The sequence below is a fragment of the Salvelinus sp. IW2-2015 genome, linkage group LG14 (genome assembly GCF_002910315.2).
Source record: "Salvelinus sp. IW2-2015 linkage group LG14, ASM291031v2, whole genome shotgun sequence".
In the NCBI taxonomy this organism is placed as follows: domain Eukaryota; kingdom Metazoa; phylum Chordata; class Actinopteri; order Salmoniformes; family Salmonidae; genus Salvelinus; species Salvelinus sp. IW2-2015.
The window spans coordinates 1,266,194-1,287,483 of record NC_036854.1 but is presented as its reverse complement, the minus strand read 5'-3'; the positions used below and the strand labels follow the sequence as shown (position 1 = coordinate 1,287,483).

The 21,290-nt window shown below is 41.0% G+C and overlaps 1 pseudogene; it reads right to left on the bottom strand.

Moving 5' to 3' along the window:
- Positions 1 to 21,290, bottom strand: part of LOC111972866 (opsin-5-like) — a 57,195-nt pseudogene that overhangs the window by 14,299 nt on the left and 21,606 nt on the right.

Genomic DNA, 21,290 nt, shown 5'->3' with positions numbered 1-21,290 from the left:
TATGACAAGGGTGGCTGGAGTCTTAACCATTTTTAGGGCCTTCCTCTGACACCGCCTGGTATAGAGATCCTGGATGGCAGGAAACTTGGCCCAGTGATGTACTGGGCCGTACGCACTACCCTCTGTAGTGCCATACCAGGCGGTGATGCAACCCGTCAGATGCTCTCGATGGTGCAGCTGTAAAACCTTTTGAGGATCTGAGGACACATGCCACATTTTTTCAGTCTCCTGAGAGGGAATAGGTTTTGTCGTGCTTCTTCACGACTGCCTTGGTGTGCTTGGACTATGTTAGGTTGTTGGTGATGTGGACGCCAAGGAACTTGAAGCTCTCAACCTGCTCCACTACAGCCCCGTCGATGAGAATGGGGGTGTGCTTGGTCCTCCTTTTCCTGTAGTCCACAATCATCTCCTTTGTTTTGATCGCATTGAGGGAGAGGTTGTTGTCCTGGCATCACACGGTGAGGTCTCTGACCTCCTCCCTATAGGCTGTCTCGTCGTTGTCGGTGATCAGGCCTACCACTGTTGTGCTATCAGCAAACTTAATGATGGTGTTGGAGTCGTGCCTGGCCGTGCAGTCATGAGTGAACAGGGAGAACAGGAGGGTACTGAGCACGCACCCCTGAGAGGCCCTGTGTTGAGGATCAGTGTGTTGGATGTGTTGTTACCTACCCTTACCACCTGGGGGTGGCCCGTCAGGAAGTCCAAGATCTAGTTGCAGAGGTAGGTGTTTAGTCCCAGGGTCCTTAGCTTAGTGATGAGCTTTGAGGGCACTATGGTGTTGAACGCTGAGCTGTAGTCGATTAAAAGCATTCTCACATAGATGTTCCTTTTGTCCGGGTGTGAAAACCTGTTTTCCACTTTGTCATTATGTGGTATTGTGTGTAGATTGCTGAGGATTTTTTTGATTTAATCAATTTTGGAATAAGGCTGTAACTTAACATTAATGAAGAAAAAGTTGAGGTTTAAGTACTTTCCGATGCAATGTACTACGCTGACACACCACACACCACACACACACACACACACACACACACACACACACACACACACACACACACACACACACACACACACACACACACACACACACCAACACACACACACACACTCCCCCAAATACAAACTTTCACACTCTTCCCATATGCTGCTGCTACTCTGTTTATTATATATCCTGATTGCCTAGTCTCTTTTACCCATACCTACCTGTATATACTGTATTACCTCAATACCTCAACTACCTCGTACCACTGCACATTGACTTGGTACCAGTAATCCTTGTATATAGCCTCATTATTATTATTTTATTGTGTTACTATTTCCTTATTTATTTAGCAAATGTTTTTTTACTTTTTAACTCTGCATTGTTGGGAATGAGCTCATAGGTAAGCTTTCGGCGCATGTGACCAAAACAATTGTATTTTGTTTAATTTAATTTAACTTAAAGTTTTGCAAATTTTTATTACCACGCTGCCGAACGCTCCTCTCCTCCATTTTATCAACAAAACAAAAACAAATGCTGATTCCAGCTCTAAAGAAACATCGGTAAATGGTTAATAAACAGTCAACAGATAAACCTTGCATACTCACCAGAGTGACTTTCCTCTCAATGTGTCCGTAGTTGAAGTTTCCATTCTGGATGGACTGGTATGCCTTGTGGAGTTTCCAGGCTATGCCGGAATAGGAGAAGAGGATGACGAGGCAGGGGATGAAGGTACAGAAGATAGACAGAGACATGATGAAGGTAGAGTGGTTCAGGGAGTCTTGGTAGCTTGCCCAGTCCACGGAGCAGGCCACTCCGAAGGGCTCCGGTCCGTAGCCACCCCAGCCCAGGAGAGGGAATACAGCCCACATCCCAGAGTACAGCCAGATCAAACTGATCACCATGGTGATGGTCCGACGCTGGAACTTGTTGCCTGGTGGAGAGGTAGAGTATAAGCCTAACACTAGCCCTAACCCTTACTCCGAGCCTAATCCTAGACAAAACCTAATTTTAACCCTAGCCAGATAACATTGATCACCATCATGACAGTGTCATGCTGGAATTTACTACCTGTACTAGAGGTAGAGAGGAGTGTACAGGTGAGGAAAGCTTTAGCCCTGTAACGATAGGCTCCCTTATCCTTAAAGGAAAGATTCACCCATTTTGAATGCTATATTGTTTTTGTTAAACTCAGAGCGATGTTCTATCAATTCCCTGGGTCATTTCATGTTTGCATGTGTATCTGAGGTATTGCCATTCAAGCATGCAGAAAATTGACCAGTATGATGTAGCATTGCGATAAAGCCGCTCTCACTACACTCTCTACGCTAACGTCTATCATACATGTCATATTTTAATACTGGCCGATGTCATAACGCGGGAGGTTGTCTTCTCTCGAATGAGCCATTGATCATATTTTTGCGATATTCCTACCTCGAGAAATGTGTAATTTAACAGAGGGTCTACCACATTTCTCCTATTTGTCTGCCTCTTCAATCCAGGTTGCATTGCAAGGTGCCGTTGCGAATGTCAGACTCCACTGCAAAACACATCGATCTGCAGGTTGAACATGGTGAGATTGTAGACTCCTAAATTGATAGTGCAGTGTGTTTTGGTGATTTTACAACTAACTAGCTACTTCACATGCTGATATTGACTTTGGTATTATTGTATGTAGGTACATTTGCTAGCTAGCTAGCCAACCAGCCAATAGAAAGAACATTGCACTGTGGGTTTTAAAGTCGACTTGAGCTGCAACAGATTTCCACAATGATTTCCTAATCTTGCTACCAATCTTATTATAACAACAAAATGAAAACTTTGTTAACCACAAAATATTGTTCTCACTCTGTAACGTCCATCGTTAGGAAAAAGAGAGGAGGACCAAGGTGCAGCGTGGTAAGTATCCATTTTAATAAGGATACTTGAACAAAGAACAAAAACAATAAACCGACAAACGAACGAAGACGAAACAGTCCCGTATGGTGACAACACAAACACAGGAACAATCACCCACAACCCACAATGACAAAACAGGCTACCTAAATATGGCTCCCAATCAGAGACAACGACTGACACCTGCCTCTGATTGAGAACCATATCAGGCCAAACAGATAGAAATAGACAAACTAGACATACAACATAGAATGCCCACTCAGATCACATCCTGACCAAACAAAACATAGAAACAAACAACGCAAACTATGGTCAGGGCGTGACACACATATTAGTGTTATTTAATACTGTACACTATAGGAATTTGTAGTTTTGGGTCGATTTCTCCTTTAAGATTGTGGTTAGATCTTCTTTGGGCTAGGTGTCCAGGGGTTAGCAGATAACCTCTTGCTATTCCCTCACTTCATTAGAGCAAAGCTCCACAAGGATACACACTGTACTAAACATCCTGAGAATAGATTAACTGATCCACTGGTCATCATTGATTCACAAAAAAAAAAAACTCTTTGGATCAAATACCCCCACCCTCCCCCAAAAATACATTTGTTGAAACCAAATACAACAAATGTAGTTTTTTTCAATTTCAATTAAAATATGTTCGTTAGTAATCAAATATAACAGCTGGCATTGAATCATACAGTATATCATATGATTAAATGCCAACAGTTATATTTGATTATTATTCTTTCAACACTAAACTTACTTTTCCAGTTTGGTTAAACCTAATGGATAGCATAAATACAAAATAATACACTGAATATACAAAAAAAAAAATAATGTTAGTTATTTTTCACTTTGGAGTTATTCTATCCAAATGTATTTATTTGGGTTACAAGCAATTACATATATTTCCTGTTAATCAAGATATTGAGTTGGTTCCATAAGATGAACTATTGACTCCAAACAGTTACTTTACAATATTGTAACCAAATGGTGACGAACTCATCATTGGAGCTTTCCAGGCTCTGTAGCATTACAGTACTTATGCTGATACAGTGCATTTGTAAAGTATTCAGACCCCTTTTTCCACCATTTGTTACGTTACAGCCTTATTCTAAAATTGATTAAATCGTTTTTTTCCCATCTTCAATCTACAAACAATACCCCATAATAACAAAGAAAATCTGTTTTTTAGAAATGTTTGCAAGTTTATTAAATATAAAAAACAGAAATAACACAGGTTATCCCATCTCCACAGAGGAACTCTAGAGCTCTGTCAGAGTGACCATCGGGTTCTTGGTCATCTCCCTGACCAAGGCCCTTCTCCCCAATTGCTCAGTTTGGCCGGGCGACCAGCTCTATGAAGTGTCTTGGTGGTTCCAAACTTCTTCCAGTCTCATATCAAAGGGTCTGAATACTTATGTAAATAAGGTATTTCTGTTTTTCGTTTTAATACATTTGCAAAAAAATCTAAAAAACTCTTAGAACTTTGTCATTATGGGATATTTTAGATAGATTGATGAGGATTAATCAATTTTAGAATAAGGCTGTACCGTAAGAAAATGTGGAAAAAGGGAAGGAGTCTGAATACTTTCCGAATGCACTGTATAATTAAAAATTCAGTGCTGGCAGTAAACATATAATCATAAAATAAAACGAAAAACAAAACACATAACCTGGAATGACATTCACTATCACGGGTGGCCAAAAATAACAAACTGAAATCCAAGCCCCCAATAGGCCACTCCTCCAACTCTTCTGTTAGGCTGCAGTCACTAAATTGCAAACACCACTATGCAATGCAAATGTGCATGAGGTGTTAAAATGAATTTAGAAGCTTTTGTTCAATAAAAAAATCACGTTGATCTGACAAATTCGTTATTTGACTTCAAGCAAATTTTATAGAATATGTTGAACAAACCAAAGCGTAATTTTGGATCATGCCAATCAGAAAAAGCACTTCAGATGAACAACAGTGCCATCCCATTTTTTACAATGTTCATCAGAAGCACTGATGATGAATTGGTTTTGACAAGATGCCAGTGGCTAGCTCGGCTGCCATCCGGCCCACCATGGCTGCGTCTGGAAACAACCCCCTACCACAGAATTAGAATCAGAAACCTATTTGAGCCAACAGTTTGGAACTGTAATCAGCACATTAGATAGTGAGATAGATGTGATGGTGAATAGAATGAATAAATGAATGAATAAACCAATGAATAATGTGATGGCTGATCTAGCTAAATAATGAAAAAAATGTGCCTGCAAAGATCTCATGTTAAGTAGCCTAATTGGCAGAGCAACTGTTAGGTTGGTTTTAGACAGTCAGCTCAATATTTTTTTCATTAATTGGTCTTTATGTATGTATACAGGCATGAAACAGTTATGTGCACATAAACTCTTGTGTTTGAATGTACTGTATCATATCCATTGGTAGCTGCTGTCATTCAACTTGTTTTTATATGGTGAATGCACACGTCTGTGTGTGAGTGCATGAGTAACTTTATGTGGGTGTGCACACAGTGCACGTGTGTGTGTACACCTGCGTGTGAATATGTTGTATAAAGTATGCCTTTTCAATATTTAATGTGTTCTGGCAAAGATCAGCCAGATCGGATGTATCTACACATTGATACACAACTGACGACCTTCTGGCATGCTGCCATGATTTAATCACAACCTCACCTCATCTGCTGTTTAAAAGCTGGGTTTTACAATAGAAGTAGAATTACTTATCATTGTAATTCTATGGGTGTTCATCCCTCCTGCTGTGTGTGTAGATGGTGACGATATGAAATCGGTATAAAACAGTCCAGAACCATAAGAACTAAACTTATTTCCAGTTTTTTTTTAATGTACAGTATTTTATCTGCAACAGGGGATTATCATTCATAAACCGTTCATGTCATGCAAATACATACTGTATGCACAAACGTTTCAAATGTATAGCCTTCTTCCTCGTTATGCGGGACACAGACAAATGGGTGTCCAGAACTGGGAATGTCAAACATTTCCTGGTGATTCTCCTTGCGTCCCAACAGCCTTGCCAGCCATATACTACAGTAGCCGATAGGGATTAACATGTGTAACCTGGATCCCAGGACTGTCCAGGGAATACTTTTCACTTTTCACCAATTTTTTTTACAACAACACCTGGGAAGTTAAAAACAAATCCTCCAATGTCGCACTAATGCAATTTCACAAAATACACAACATGCACAGCAGCAGATTAGCAGAAAATTAAATCCGAACAGGTTATCACATGGAAGCCTTTAGCCAAGCGTATTTACATGTACTTCACATAAAGTCACCATAAATTCAAAGCACACGCTTAATTGACACCGATCGACTGCACATACGACCCGAATGCAGGTAATAAAGCCTACAGGAAACCGCTACAGTATACTGTAGCCTATAAAATAAAGTTTTCCTTTTTGAGCTGTCAAGGAGACTCTTCAGACAGTCACAAATTTGATAGGCCTATGAACAATTCACTACATAGGCATCTCTGTCACAGCCATAAAATCTGTGTTAACAGAGTCATGAGGGAAAATCTTCTCCTGTCCTAGAGCCTATTTTACTAACCAGTCCCAATCCCATTGAAACCCAAAATCCTGACTGCTGTATCGCATAAAAACTCCAAATTGTATTCTGTAATCTATAGATTTCAATGCATTATCAAAGCCAGGGGTGCAACTTTCACTGGAGACGGGGGGGACATGAATCCCCACATTCTGAAATTGCATTTTTGACCCCCGCCAAGTTTTATCATTGCACTGTGATTTAAATTCAGCTCCGGTGTGCTTTAGGACCATGTGGACGCCTCAGAGCAGTCGGGTAGGCTGTTTTACTGTTTCAGCAGGCTGGATTTAGGACCAGACAGACACCACAGAGTGCGCAGACAGGCAAAGCTTCTGAAAGGCTGGCGTATAGGATCAGCACAGGAAAGATGAACATAGGTAGCTGCTGTCTGTGTTGCGCTTTTTCTCCGAGTTGTAAAAGCAAGCAGAGCAGAAACTGGCTACTCTTTATTTGACTGATCTAGCTGGCAAGGTAACTGCTGTTTGACAGAAAAATAAATGTTTATTCCCAGTGCCGAGCTAGTAGTGTAACTGATAAGTTACGTTAGCTAATGTTTCATCCCCCCTCGACTGAAGTGAATGAACTATTAGCAGCTAGTTAGATAGCTAGTAGCTACCACAGCCAGTTCAGCTCTAGCTAGCCTCAATGGTAGCCATTGTTTTGTCCCGTTTCAACTGAAGTACATTTGATGATGTACCATTGTACTATTAGCTAGCAGAGCTAGCCACAACCACACATGTCTAATGTTAGCTAGTTAGGTAGCTAACTCACTAACTTTAGAATATTTGTCAATCACACTAGACCTGAATCAAATTATGAAACCAGCTGCCAAATGATTGAAGACCGTTTTTTCAGCGTAATGTGAGTTTTTATTAGTCAGTATAGCAATGCAATGTTAATGATCTGCCAGCTAGCTTCCCAAGCTATTTCCTTACTTTTCACACTGACACGGTATAAACAGCTCTACAGGCTTCACTGTCATGGTGCAAAGTCAGTACTGAACACTATGCTCATCATGTCTTAGCAGGATCAGATGGTGACAGGGGTTCCTGCAGGGTCAGACAGACAGGGCAGACCAGTCTACAGAGCTCAGGTGAATTTTGCAGTATATTATAACAATCAGTGAATGGATATAAAGTTCCATTTTGAGTTGATGAGTAGGCTACAATCTGGTATCTGGGAATAATGGTAACATCAATTGTCGAACCATTGATTCTATTCATGATTAATATCATTCTTAATATCATTCAATGTCATTCTTTGTCATGCCTCATCTGAGCAGGATCAGATGTTGACAGGGGTCTCATCGGGGTCAGGCAGCCAGGGAAGACCAGTCTGTGACAGAGCTGAGGTGAATTTCCCCTGTGCAGCGAACACTGGACAAGCAAGAAGCTTAAAAGATTGAAACTATTTTAAGGCAGTCTGACTAACCTCTAAAGTTGATTTCCTGTCACGTATACTCCATCTCTGGTGCTCGAGGTCATCAGGCTCATTATTACGCACACCTGTCACCATCTTTACGGGCATCAGCGCCTCATCGGACTCACCTGGACTCAATCACCTGCCTGATTACCTTCCCTACATATGTCACTCCCTTTTGTTCTTTCCCTAGGTGTTATTGTTTCTGTTCCAGTGTTCATGTCTGTACGCTACCCGTGTTTCTTGTTTTGTTCTATGTTCATTTATTTATTAAATACACTCCCTAAACTTGCTTCCCGACTCCCAGCGTACGTGTTACATTTCCAAACTGTATCAAGGGTTGATAGAGGCTTTCCCGATGACACAAAACATGTGAAACAAAGATGTGAGGAAGATCTGTGAGACGCTAATAATGATGATGATGAATGGATACAGAAATGTTAGAATGCCCAGTCATGTTCATATAATCTCAGACATAAATTACTGCTGTTTAAGACCATCCATAGAATGTACTATATGCCAGTGAAACTGAATACCATGCACACAGAAATGTAATTATTCTGATGGAGTTATAAAACACAAAAGGGGACATGCAGTGCATTCAGAAAGTATTTAGACCCCTTGACTTTTTGTTAAATTTTGTTACGTTACAACCTTATTCTAAAATAGATTAAATAAATACAAATTCACATCAATCTACACACTATACCCCATAATGGCAAAGCGATTATGAAAACAGAAATACTTTATTTACATACATTTCCAAAACATTTCTGCACCATTGAAGGTCCCAAAGAATTCAGAGGCCTCCATAAATCTTAAATGGAAGAAGTTTGGAACCACCAAGACTCTTCCTAGAGCTAGCTGCCCGGCCAAACTGAGCAATTGGGGGAGAAGGCCTTGATCAGGGAGGTGTCCAAGAACCCAATGGTCACTCTGCCAGAGTTCCTCTGTGGAGATGGGAGAACATTCCAGGAGGAGAACCATCTCTACAGAACTTCTCCAATCAGGCCTTTGTGGTAGAGTGGCCACATGGAAGCCACTCCTCAGTAAAATGCACATGACAGCCGTCTTGGAGTTTACCAAAAGCCACCCAAAGGACTCAGACCATGAGAAACACATTTTTCTGGTCTGATGAAACCAACATTGAACTCTTTGGCCTGAATGCCAAGCGTCGCGTCTGGAGGAAACCTTGCATCATCCCTACGGTGAAGCGTGGTGGCAGCATCATGTGGTGGGGATGTTTTTCAGCGGCAGGGACTGGAAGACTAGTCAGGATTGAGGGAAGGATGAAAGGAGCAAAGTACAAAGAGATCCTTGAAAACCTGCTCCACAGCGCTTAGGACCTCAGACTGGGGCGAAAGTTCACCTAACAACAGGACAATGACCCTAAGCACAGCCAAGACAATGCAGGAGTGACTTTGGGACAAGTCTCTGAATGTCTTTGAGTGGCCCAGCCCAGACTTGAACCTGATCGAACATCTCTGGAGAGACCTGGAAAAAGCTGTGCAGCGACACTCCCCATCCAAGCTGACAGAGCTTGACAGGATCTGATGAGAAGAATGGGGGAAACTTCCCAAATACAGGTGTGCCAAGCGTGTAGTGTCATATCCAAAAATACGTGTGGTGGAAATTCTAACCAAAAGAAAAGAGATTGTAGATTTATTCAAACAGCAACTTTATTATAAGATTTGCAAAAATGTAGGAATTCAACAATCACTCAAAATGGTTCAGAGTTGAAAGTCCAACGAACAGAGTTGTCTCTCTCCTTTTTCAGAAGGTACATCCTCTTATCTATGTAACCGTTAGCAGATGTGCAGAAACAGGGCCGGGGAACAGAGTTGTAAATGTAATTTAACTCATCTGTGCAGACCAAGATAGCTGATATCGCCACCGTTCTCAGTTCCTCCCTGCAATTCCCACATAGCTAAATTCCTCCAGTAAACACTGGAGGTGACATGCTGCGGTCGCACCCAAACATAAATCTGTATGCTCAGATTTATGACTAAGTCACACAAGACAAGTTTGTATCAGTAAAAAAATACAAGCATATACCAATGGACAATTATTTAAGTAAAAAAAGCATAGTATGTATAAATAAACAGCATAGTATGTAATTAATTAATTTCCTCCACAGACTTGAGGCTGTAATTGCTGCCGAAGGTGCTTCAACAAAGTACTGAGTAAAGGGTGTGAAGACTTATGTAAATGTGATATTTCAGTTTTAAATGTTTTATAAATTTGCTAAAATGTCTAAAAACCTATTTTTGCTTTGTCATTATTGATTATTGTGTGTAGATTGATGAGGGGGGAAAACGATTTAATCCATTTTAGAATAAGGCTGTAACGTAACAAAATGTGGAAAAGTCAAGGGATCTGAATACTTTCAGAATGCACTGTATTTGCATATGTTATGGTCTTGTGAAGGCTGGATAAATTCTGTCAAAGAGTATGTTATTTTATTTCAACACGTCTACAGATTCTCCAATCTCCCTGTTTTTGTAATGCCTGCTCCCGCTCCCCCTCTCTGGCGCTCGAGGGCGCCAGGCAGCCCATCATTACGCACACCTGTCTCCATCATTACATGCATCTGAGCAATATTGGACTCACCTGGACTCCATTACTTTGTTGATTTCCCATCTATATCTGTCTGCTCCTCGGTTTGTTCCCATGTCAGCATTATTGTTATGTTTTTCATGTCCAGACGCTGTCCCGTCTTGTTTCATGTCTGTTTATTAATTAAATGTTCACTCCCTGTACTTGCTTATCGTCTCCAAGCGTCTGTCCTTACAGTTTTTGTTTGTATGGAAACGTTGATACTGGAGACTTATCAGAATAAACTGTGTAACCTAGCATTTATATCAGCTAAGAAATGCATTGCCATTAATTGGAAGGCTGGTTACACTCCCACAATGGATGGAAGAAATGTCAAGTTATGTATCACCTGATTTGATTTTTTGCAAGATTAAGGGTATACTGCAACTTTCATAAGATCTGGATGCCTTACATAGTATACAGCATGACAAAAGGAGTCTGTATTGAAACATGCCCATGTCATGGGAGATACCTATTTAGGCAATCACTGGCTGCTGGGCTGCTCAGGCCTGGCCCTGGGGGTCTGCCATCCTGTGGGTTGTCACTCTAGCCTTGGCCCAACACACCCAAAACCAATAATGAATGTTTCACTAAGATCCTAAAGCTGAGTGGGGTGTGTTGGGTTGGGGCGCAGCAGGGCCATGGACTCTTAGGGATAGGACGATGTGACCCAGCCATATTGTGTGCAAGTAAAAAGAGCTCTACAGCACTATTAGGCCTATGATATGAATTACAGTTGAAGTCAGAAGTTTACATACACTTAGGTTGGAGTCATTAAAACTCGTTTTTCAACCACTCCACAAATTTCTTGTTAAAACCTCTCTGGGATATGTGGGACGGTAGCGTCCCACCTGGCCAACATCCAGTGAAAATGCAGAGCGCCAAATTCAAATAAATTACTATAAAATTTTAACTTTCATGAAATCACACATTCAATATACCAAATTAAAGCTACACTTGTTGTGAATCCAGCCAACGTGTCAGATTTCAAAAATGCTTTACGGCGAAAGCAAACAATGCTATTATCTGAGGATAGCACCCCAGCAAACAATCACAGACCATCATATTTCAATCCTCCCGGCGCGACACAAAACTCAGAAATAAAGGTATAATTAATTTCTTACCTTTGATGAGCTTCTTCTGTTGGCACTCCAATATGTCCCATAAACATCACAAATGGTCCTTTTGTTCGATTAATTCCGTCGATATATATCCAAAATGTCCATTTATTTGGCGCATTTGATCCAGAAAAACACCGGTTAAAACTCGCTCAACATGACTACAAAAGTTACCTGTAAGCTTTGTCCAAACATTTCAAACTACTTTTGTAATACAACTTTAGGTATTTTCTAATGTAAATAATCGATAAAATTGAAGACGGGATGATCTGTGTTCAATACCGGAGGAAAACAATGAGTAGCATGCTTTCTGGTCAAGCGCCTCTAACAAACAGTACACTTCACTGGAGCCTCATTCTGAACATGGCTACTTCTTCATTTCTCAAAGGAAAAACATCAACTAATTTCTAAAGACTGTTGACATCCAGTGGAAGCGATAGGAACTGCAGGAAGGTCCCTTAGAAATATGTATTCCCAATGAAAACTCATTGAAAAGAGAGTGACCTCAACAACAACAAAAAATCTGAATGGTTTGTCCTCTGGGTTTTGCCTGCCAAATAGGTTCTGTTATAGTCACAGACATGATTCAAACAGTTTTAGAAACTTCAGAGTGTTTTCTATCCAATACTAATAATAATATGCATATATTAGCATCTGGGACTGAGTAGGAGGCAGTTTACTCTGGGCACGCTTTTCATCCGAACGTGAAAATGCTTCCCCCTATCCATAAGAAGTTTTAACAAACTATAGTTTTGACAAGTCGGTTAGGACATCTACTTTGTGCACGACACAAGTAATTTTTCCAACAATTGTTTACAGACAGATTATTTCACTTATAATTCACTGTATGACAATTCCAATGGGTCAGAAGTTTACATCCACTAAGTTGACTGTGCCTTTTAACAGCTTGTAAAATTCCAGAAAGTGATGTCATGGCTTTAGAAGCTTCTGATAGGCTAATTCACATAATTTGAGTCGATTTAAGGTGTACCTTCAAACTCAGTGCCTCTTTGCTTGACATCATGGGAAAATCAAAAGAAATCAGCCAAGACCTCAGAAAAACCTCCACAAGTCTGGTTCATCCTTGGGAGCATTTTCCAAATGCCTGAAGGTACCACGTTCATCTGTACAAACAATAGTACGCAAGTATAGACACCATGGGACCACGCAGCCGACATACTGCTCAGGAAGGAGATGCGTTCTGTCTCCTAGAGTTGAACGTACTTTGGTGCAAAAAGTGCAAATCAATCCCAGAACAACAGCAAAGGACCTTGTGAAGATGCTGGAGGAAACAGGTACAAAGTATCTATATCCACAGTAAAACGAGTCCTATATAGACATAACCTGAAAGGCCGCTCAGCAAGGAAGAAGCCAGTGCTCCAAAACCGCCATAAAAAAGCCAGACTACGGTATGCAACTGCACATGGGGACAAAGATTGTACTTTTTGGAGAATTGTCCTCTGGTCTGATGAAACAAAAATAGAACTGTTTGGCCATAATAACCATTGTTATGTTTGGAGGAAAAAGGGGGAGGCTTGCAAGCCGAAGAACACTATCCCAACCGTGAAGCACGGGGTGGCAGCATCATGTTGTGGGGGTGCTTTGCTGCAGGAGGGACTGGTACACTTCACAAAATAGATGGCATCATGAGGGAGGAAAATGATGTGGATATATTGAAGCAACATCAAGAGATCAGTCAGGAAGTTAAAGCTTGGTCACAAAATGGGTCTTCCAAATGGACAATGACCCCAAGCATACTTCCAAAGTTGTGGCAAAACGGCTCAAGGACAACAAAGTCAAGGTAATGGAGTGGCCATCACAAAACCCTGACCTCAATCATATAGAAAATGTGTGAGCAGAACTGAAAAAGCTTGTGTGAGCAAGGAGGCCTACAAACCTGACTCAGTTACACCAGCTCTGTCAGGAGGAATGGGCCAAATTTCACCCAACTTATTGTGGGAAACTTGTGGAAGGCTACCCGAAACGTTTGACCCAAGTTAAACAATTTAAAGGCAATGCTACCAAATACTAATTAAGTGTATGTAAACTTCTGACCCACTGGGAATGTGATGAAAGAAATAAAAGCTGAAATAAATAATTCTCTACTATTATTCTGACATTTCACATTCTTAAAATAAAGTGGTAATCCTAACTGACCCAAGACAGGGAATTCTTTCTAGCATTAAATGTAAGGAATTGTGAAAAACTAAGTTTAAATGTATTTGGCTAAGGTGTATGTAATCTTCCGACTTCAAATGTATGTGTCAATGCAATAGAATTCTACTCCGATCTGCCTGCAACAAAATCTCTTGCATGGCTCATTTTACATACTAAGTCTTGCATAGTTAATTTTGTTTCGGTATTTTGCATTGAAAATGGCTAATATTGCGTTGATTCTGTCACAATTCCCACAGTATTTGGAAATGTTGATAGTGTTAATTAAGGGGGAAGGGGGAAAATTCTAGAAAGTTGAACGAAGTTCAATCTCGTGCCTCTCTGCACAGGCTGATATCTCTTCTGCAAGGCAGTCCTGAGGGAACATTGATTAAGGGGTATAAAAAAGTATATATATGGGCCTCCCGAGTGGCACAGCGGTCTAAGGTACTGCATCACAGTGCTAGAGGCGTCACTACAGACCCAGGTTCGATCCCAGGCTATATCACAACTGTTCAGGAGTCCCATAGGGTGGTGTACAATTGGCCCAGCGTCGTCCAGGTTAGGGAAGGGTTTGGCGGGGGGGCTTTACTTGTCTCATCACGCTCTAGTGACTCCTTGTGGTGGGCTGGGCACCTGCAGTCTGACCTCAGTTATACTGTGTTTCCTCTGACACATTGGTGTGGCTGGCTTCTGTGTTAAGCGGGAGGGCATCACTTGCGCTATGCAGTATAAATAACAAAATTACTGACACATTTTATGACAAAAATAAATGATACAATATACTGCACTAGGCAGTAGCAGGCACTGCAAGAAGCCCCTGGCGTGACGCAGTGCTTGCTGTGATTGGTTGAGATTTCACAACGCAGTATACAGCTCACATCCCTTGACCTCTCCCCCACCCCTACAGCAACGGTTAGATGTCAATGTCATCACTCAGCAAAATGCCTGTCACTCAGTCAGAGTCTGGATATTCAGAACTTGCAATTAAAGAAGTAAGCAGGTTGAGGCAGCAGTGAATGAGATGGGGAGGGCAGAACAGACAGAAAGTCAAAGCGCAGCAGCAGTAGAGTTAGCCACAGGTTTGTGCAGAGTTGGTGGTAGCTACTGCTTATCTAGCTGAGACCAAAGAGATGAGAGAATATTTTTCTGACTGAAGTATACAGTGGGGCAAAAAATTATTTAGTCAGCCACCAATTGTGCAAGTTCTCCCACTTAAAAAGATGAGAGAGGCCTGTAATTTTCATCATAGGTACACTTCAACTATGACAGACAAAATGAGAAAAAAAAATCCAGAAAATCACATTGTAGGATTTTTAATGAAATTATTTGCAAATTATGGTGGAAAATAAGTATTTGGTCACCTACAAACAAGCAAGATTTCTGGCTCTCACAGAACTGTAACTTCTTCCTTAAGAGGCTCCTGTGTCCTCCACTCGTTACCTGTATTAATGGCACCTGTTTGAACTTGTTATCAGTATAAAAGACACCTGTCCACAACCTCAAACAGTCCACAGTCTGCAACCCTCGCACTATCGCCAAGACCAAAGAGCTGTCAAGGACACCAGAAACAAAATTGTAGACCTGCACCAGGCTGGGAAGACTGAATCTGCAATAGGTAAGCAGCTTGGTTTGAAGAAATCAAACTGTGGGAGCAATTATTAGGAATGGAAGACATACAAGACCACTGATAATCTCCCTCGATCTGGGGCTCCACGCAAGATCTCACCCCGGGGGTCAAAATGATCACAAGAACGTGAGCAAAAAATCCAGAAACCCCACAGGGGCGGACCTAGTGAATGACCTGCAGAGAGCTGGGACCAAAGTAACAAAGCCTAGCATCAGAAAAACACTACGCCGCATGGGACTCAAATCCTGCAGTGCCAGACGTGTCCCCCTGCTTAAGCCAGTACAATGTCCAGGCCCGTCTGAAGTTTTGCTAGAGAGCATTTGGATGAATCCAGAAGAAGATTGGGAGAATGTCATATGGTCAGATGAAACATAAATAAATACTTTTTGGTAAAAACTCAACCTCGTCGTGTTTGGAGGACAAAGAATGCTGAGTTGCATCCAAAGAACACCATACCTACTGTTGAAGCATGGGTTGGGAAAACTCATTGCTTTGGGGCTGTTTTCTGCAAAGGGACGCAGGGACGGACTGATCCGTTGTAAAGGGACAGAATGAATGGGGCCATGTATCGTGAGATTTGAGTGAAAACCCCTCCTTCCCATCAGCAGGGCATTGAAGATGAAACGTGCTGGGTCTTTAGCATGACAATGATCCCAAACACACCGCCTGGGCAACGAAGGAGTGGCTTCGTAAGAAGCATTTCAAGGTCTGGAGTGGCCTAGCCAGTCTCCAGATCTCAACCCCATAGAAATCTTTGGAGGGGTTGAAAGTCTGTGTTGCCCAGCAAACAGCCCAAACATCACTGCTCTAGAGGAGATCTGCATGGAGGAATGGGCCAAATACCAGCAACAGTGTGTGAAAACCTGTGAAGACTTACAGAAAACGTTTGACCTCTGTCATTCGCCAACAAAGGTATAAACAAGTATTGAGATAAACTTTTGTTATTGACCAAATACTTATTTTCCACCATAATTTGCAAATAAATTTATTAAAAATCCTACAATGTGATTTTCTGTATTTTTTTTTCTCATTTTGTCTGTCATAGTTGAAGTGTACCTATAATGAAAATTACAGGCCTCTCTCATCTTTTTAAGTGGGAGAACTTGCACAATTGGTGGCTGACTAAATACTTTTTTGCCCCACTGTATATCTTCTGACAGTGACACAGCTCTGACAGTGACAGCTCCCCTGTGGACTGAAGCATAACTTCAGTTCAACGTTATATTTAATCCTGTTTAAGATCAGTAACTTTTAGGTGGTAGAACAGTCTGGTCTCATAGACTAGAACATAGTAAATGTCAATCTGGGACACTAAAATTAGTATGACATGTTAAGTTTGGTATGGTTACATAAGCTAGATGGTTATTTAAGTCAAAAACAAAAGTAGGGTCGTTTGTCACGGTGGATGGGCATATAACGCAAATGGTTGCGAGTTCGAATATCTAATGGACAATTTTAGCTAATTAGCAACTTTTCAAATACTTACTACTTTTTAGCTACTTAGCAACTACTTAGCATGTTTGCTAACCCTTCCCCTAACCCTAAGCCCTTTCAGCTAACCCTTCCTCTAATCCTAACCCTAACCTTAACCTTTTAACCTAACTCCTAAACTTACCCCTAACCCCTAGCCTATCTAACATTAGCCAGCTAGCTAACGTTAGCCACCTAGCCATCAAGCTAGAATTCGTAACATATCATACGTTTTGCGAATTCATAACATATTGTACATTTTGCTCATTCGAAACATATAATCTGAATTTTTATTGTTAACATATCATATGAAATGGGTGATGGACATCCACAAATTAATATATACCATACGAAATGTAACATATCATACTGAATGGGGTGTCTTGGATTTACATACAGAATCATTTGAAATGCTCTGATACCAGGTTGGGTAAAACTAACAAAATTAAATGTCTTATAACCTATTCCATTCTACAGGTAAACATGCCTGGCTCATGTCTGTTACTTCCATATAGGCTATGTAACTATTTGTTTTTTTAAAAACCTGGCCATTATTAAATTGGTGAAATTATTTTATTGAGCTTTTTATTCACTTATGTAGTTACTTTTTCTATTGTTGTTTTTTTCAATACAACCAAAACCAAAGACCTGGTCATTGACTTCAGAAGACACCAACCTACAGTACCAACCCAGAGCTGGAGATTAACGGACAGATAATTGAGAGAGTGGAGGACTACAAATACCTAGGAACCATCATCAACAACAAGCTCTCCTTCAAAAGAATCAATGAACACATTCACTCGAAATGTCAACAAAGCCTGTTCTTTCTATGGAAATTGAAGAAGTTTCATGTACACCAATCAATCTTCCAAGCATTTTATATATGAGTTACAGAACCCATCTTACCTTTAATATCATGGGGAGTTTTGGTGCTTTAGGGAACACAAGTCAGAACCCAATGAACAGGTTAATAAGAATCAGTGAGAAGGTCATCGGAGCAAGCCAGGAACCCCTCAATGACATTTACTAAAAATTAGTGAGGAAGAAGGGGGAACAGATAGCATTTGACATAACACACACACTGAATGACCAGTATAGCCCCCTACCCTCCGGGCACAGGTATAGAACTCTCCCATTCAAATCTAAGAATGTAGCTTCTAGTTTTGTGCCAACATCCATCAAATTCCTTAACTCTTCTAGTTTTTATTTGTATATACCCTGGGATTACATAGAATGCTTCTAATCATTTGTACTGTAGCCTACATGTTTTTGTGTTCTATGTTGTTATGTGTTTTGTATGTACCATTATGCACCACACATGAATTTCCTTACCAGAAAAAAAGAAAGTTATTTGAAATGATTGCCGAGAGGTTAACCTGCAAGTAAGCATTTCATTGCACTGCGCACTCCATGTACAGTGCCTTCAAAAGGAATTCAGACCCTTTGACCTTTTCCACATTTTGTTAATAAAAAAATAAAAGTAAAATCAATATTAAAATTGATTCAATTGTTGTTGTCCCTCGTTAATCTACACACAATAACCCATAATGACGAAGAAAAAATGGGTTTTAAGACATATTTGCTCATTTATTCAACAACAAAAAAACATAAATATGACATTTACATAAGTATTTAGACCCTTTATTCAATACTTAATTGAAGCACGTTTGGCAGTGATTACAGCAACGATTCTTCTTGCGTATGACGCTACAAGCTTGGCACACCTGTATTTGGACATTTTCTCCCATTCTTCTCTGCAGAGCTTCTCAAGCTCTGTCAGTTTGGATGAGAACGTCGCTGCACAGCTATTTTCAGGTCTCTTCAGAGATGTTTGATTGGGTTCAAGTCCAGGCTCTGGCTGGGCCACTCAAGAACATTCAGAGACTTGTCCCGAAGCCACACCTGCGTTGTCTTGGCTGTGTGCTTAGGGTTGTTGTCCTGTTGGAAGGTGAACCTTCGCCCCAGTCTGAGGTCCTGAGTGCTCTGGAGCAGGTTTTCATCAAGGATCTCTCTGTAGTTTGCTCCGTTCATCTTTGCCTAGATCCTGATTAGTCTCCCAGTCCCTGCCTCTGAAAAACATACCCACAGCATGATGCTGCCACCACCATGCTTCACCATAGAGATGGTGCCAGGTTTCCTCCAGACATGATGCTTGGCATTCAGGCTGAAGAGTTTAATCTTGGTTTCATCAGACCAGAGAATCTTGATTCTCATGGTCTGAGTGTCTTTAGGTGCCTTTTGACAAACTCCAAGTGGGCTGTCATGTGCCTTTTACTGAGGAATGGCTTCCGTCTGGCCAATCTACCATCAAGGCCTGATTGGTGGAGTGCTGCAGAGATGGTTGTCCTTCTGGGAGGTTCTCCCATCTCCCCAGATTAACTCTAGGTCTGAGTGACCATCAGGTTCTTGGTCACCTCTCTGACCAATGCCCTTTACACCGATTGCTCAGTTAGGCCACACAGCCAGCTCTAGGAAGAGTCTTGGTGGTTCCAAACATCTTCCATTTAAGAATGATGGAGGCCTGTGTTCTTGGGCACGTTCAATGCTGCAGAAGTTTATTGGTACCCTTCCCCAGATCTGTTCCTTGACACAATCCTGTCTCTACGGACAATTCCTTCGACCTCATACACTGTCAACTGTGGGACCTTACATAGACAGGTGTGTGTCTCTCCAAATCATGTCCAATCAATAGGATTTACCATAGGTGGACTCCAATCAAGTTGTAGAAACATCTTAAGGATGATCAATGGAAACAGGATGCACCTGAGCTCAGTTTCGAGTCTCATAACAAAGGGGCTGAATTATGTAAATAAGATATTTTTGTTTATTATACATTTGCAAATGTGTCAAATGTACAGCTTGTTGCGTTGTGGCCATAGACAAATAATCCATAGAAGGGTGTTGTAATCTCTAACCCTGGAAATTTGACTGTTAAACTCATGGGTACACTAGCAATGGATGCCTGTCCTGACTTGAATGGGAACTGCCATCTATGGATTATATTTCTATGGTTGGTTGCAGCTGTCAGTTTTTCTTTTGAAAATGCTGTACGTACAGTTTGGAAAGCAAATGCCTACTGCTGAAAGAGAAGACTAATCTGTCTGAAGAACCAATATAAACAATTTGGTACGTTTTTTTAAACTGTTTTCACTTTGTCATTATGAGGTATTGCGTTTCATAACAAAATGTGGAAAAAGTCAAGGGGTCTGAATACTTTCCGAAGACACTGTATATCATGTGTATATGACAAATAAAAAAACTTGAACTTAAACATAGAAGGTAAGGGGGAGGGCAGCCAGGAAGAGGGGGGAAATATGACTTTGTGGTTAAAGTGTAGGTGAACAAAACATAGAAACTACATAGGCCATTAAATGATGTCCTCAAATGTTATATAATCTAGAAATCTCACATTAGCCTCTAGAACTGACGAAATGAATCATAGAGGTGATTATTCCATTCTACAGGTAATTGTTTTTGGCTCATGTCTCTTTATATTGATATAGCCTAGGGGCTATGTTGCTTCTTATCTGTAATGTTTGGAGTTGTGTTTCCACTGTTGTTAAAGACTCTTGAATTGTTCTTTACAGTTAAGTTGCCCTGGTCCTGTCAGTATACAGCAACTTTAAAGAGCAAGTGCCCCTAAAAACCAACTTCACATTCACAAAACAGCCTACGTGGCATCAATATGAGTCAGAAGCTATCCGGAATCACGGTAAAACCCAGATGCACACACATCAAATTGACAATGGTTTAATATTCCAACAGGGGCAGGCAATAGACAGGTCAAGGCAGGCAGGGCTCAGTAAACCAGAGGTGGTGCAATGGTACCGGGTGGCAGGCAGGCTCAGGATCAGGGACAGGCAGAGTGGTCAGGCAGGCGGGCTCAGAGTCAGGACAGGCAAGGGTCAAAACCAGGAGGACGAGAAAAAGAGAGACTACGAAAAAGCAGGAGCTGAGAACAAAAATGTTGGTTGACTTGACAAACAAGACGAACTGGCAATGGACAAACAGAAAAAACAGGTATAAATACACAGGGGATAATGGGGAAGACGGGCGACACCTGAAGGGGAGTGGAGACAATCACAAGGACAGGTGAAACAGATCAGGGTGTGACAGAAACATTTATTCTACTGTCAAAATTGACCAAAAAATATAAATAGGAAAATATTTGGTCATAAAGTCAGATTTGTCAAAAACAGAGTTTTGTGAGACTTTTGGTCGTGACTGCATCACAATGTAAATTAAGTTATGGTTTGTTTCAATCTTGCCTACATGCCCACAGTTGGCAGCACAAAAGTAATCATCAATTCGGAGTGCAACCTGCAACCGACCCGATCGTAATACATGTGGTAAATTTGGGTTGAGTTTGGATATCTCTATGGGGCTAGTTAGGCACCATTAGTAAAGTTCACAATGTACATGGGACAATATGTAAAAAATCATACAT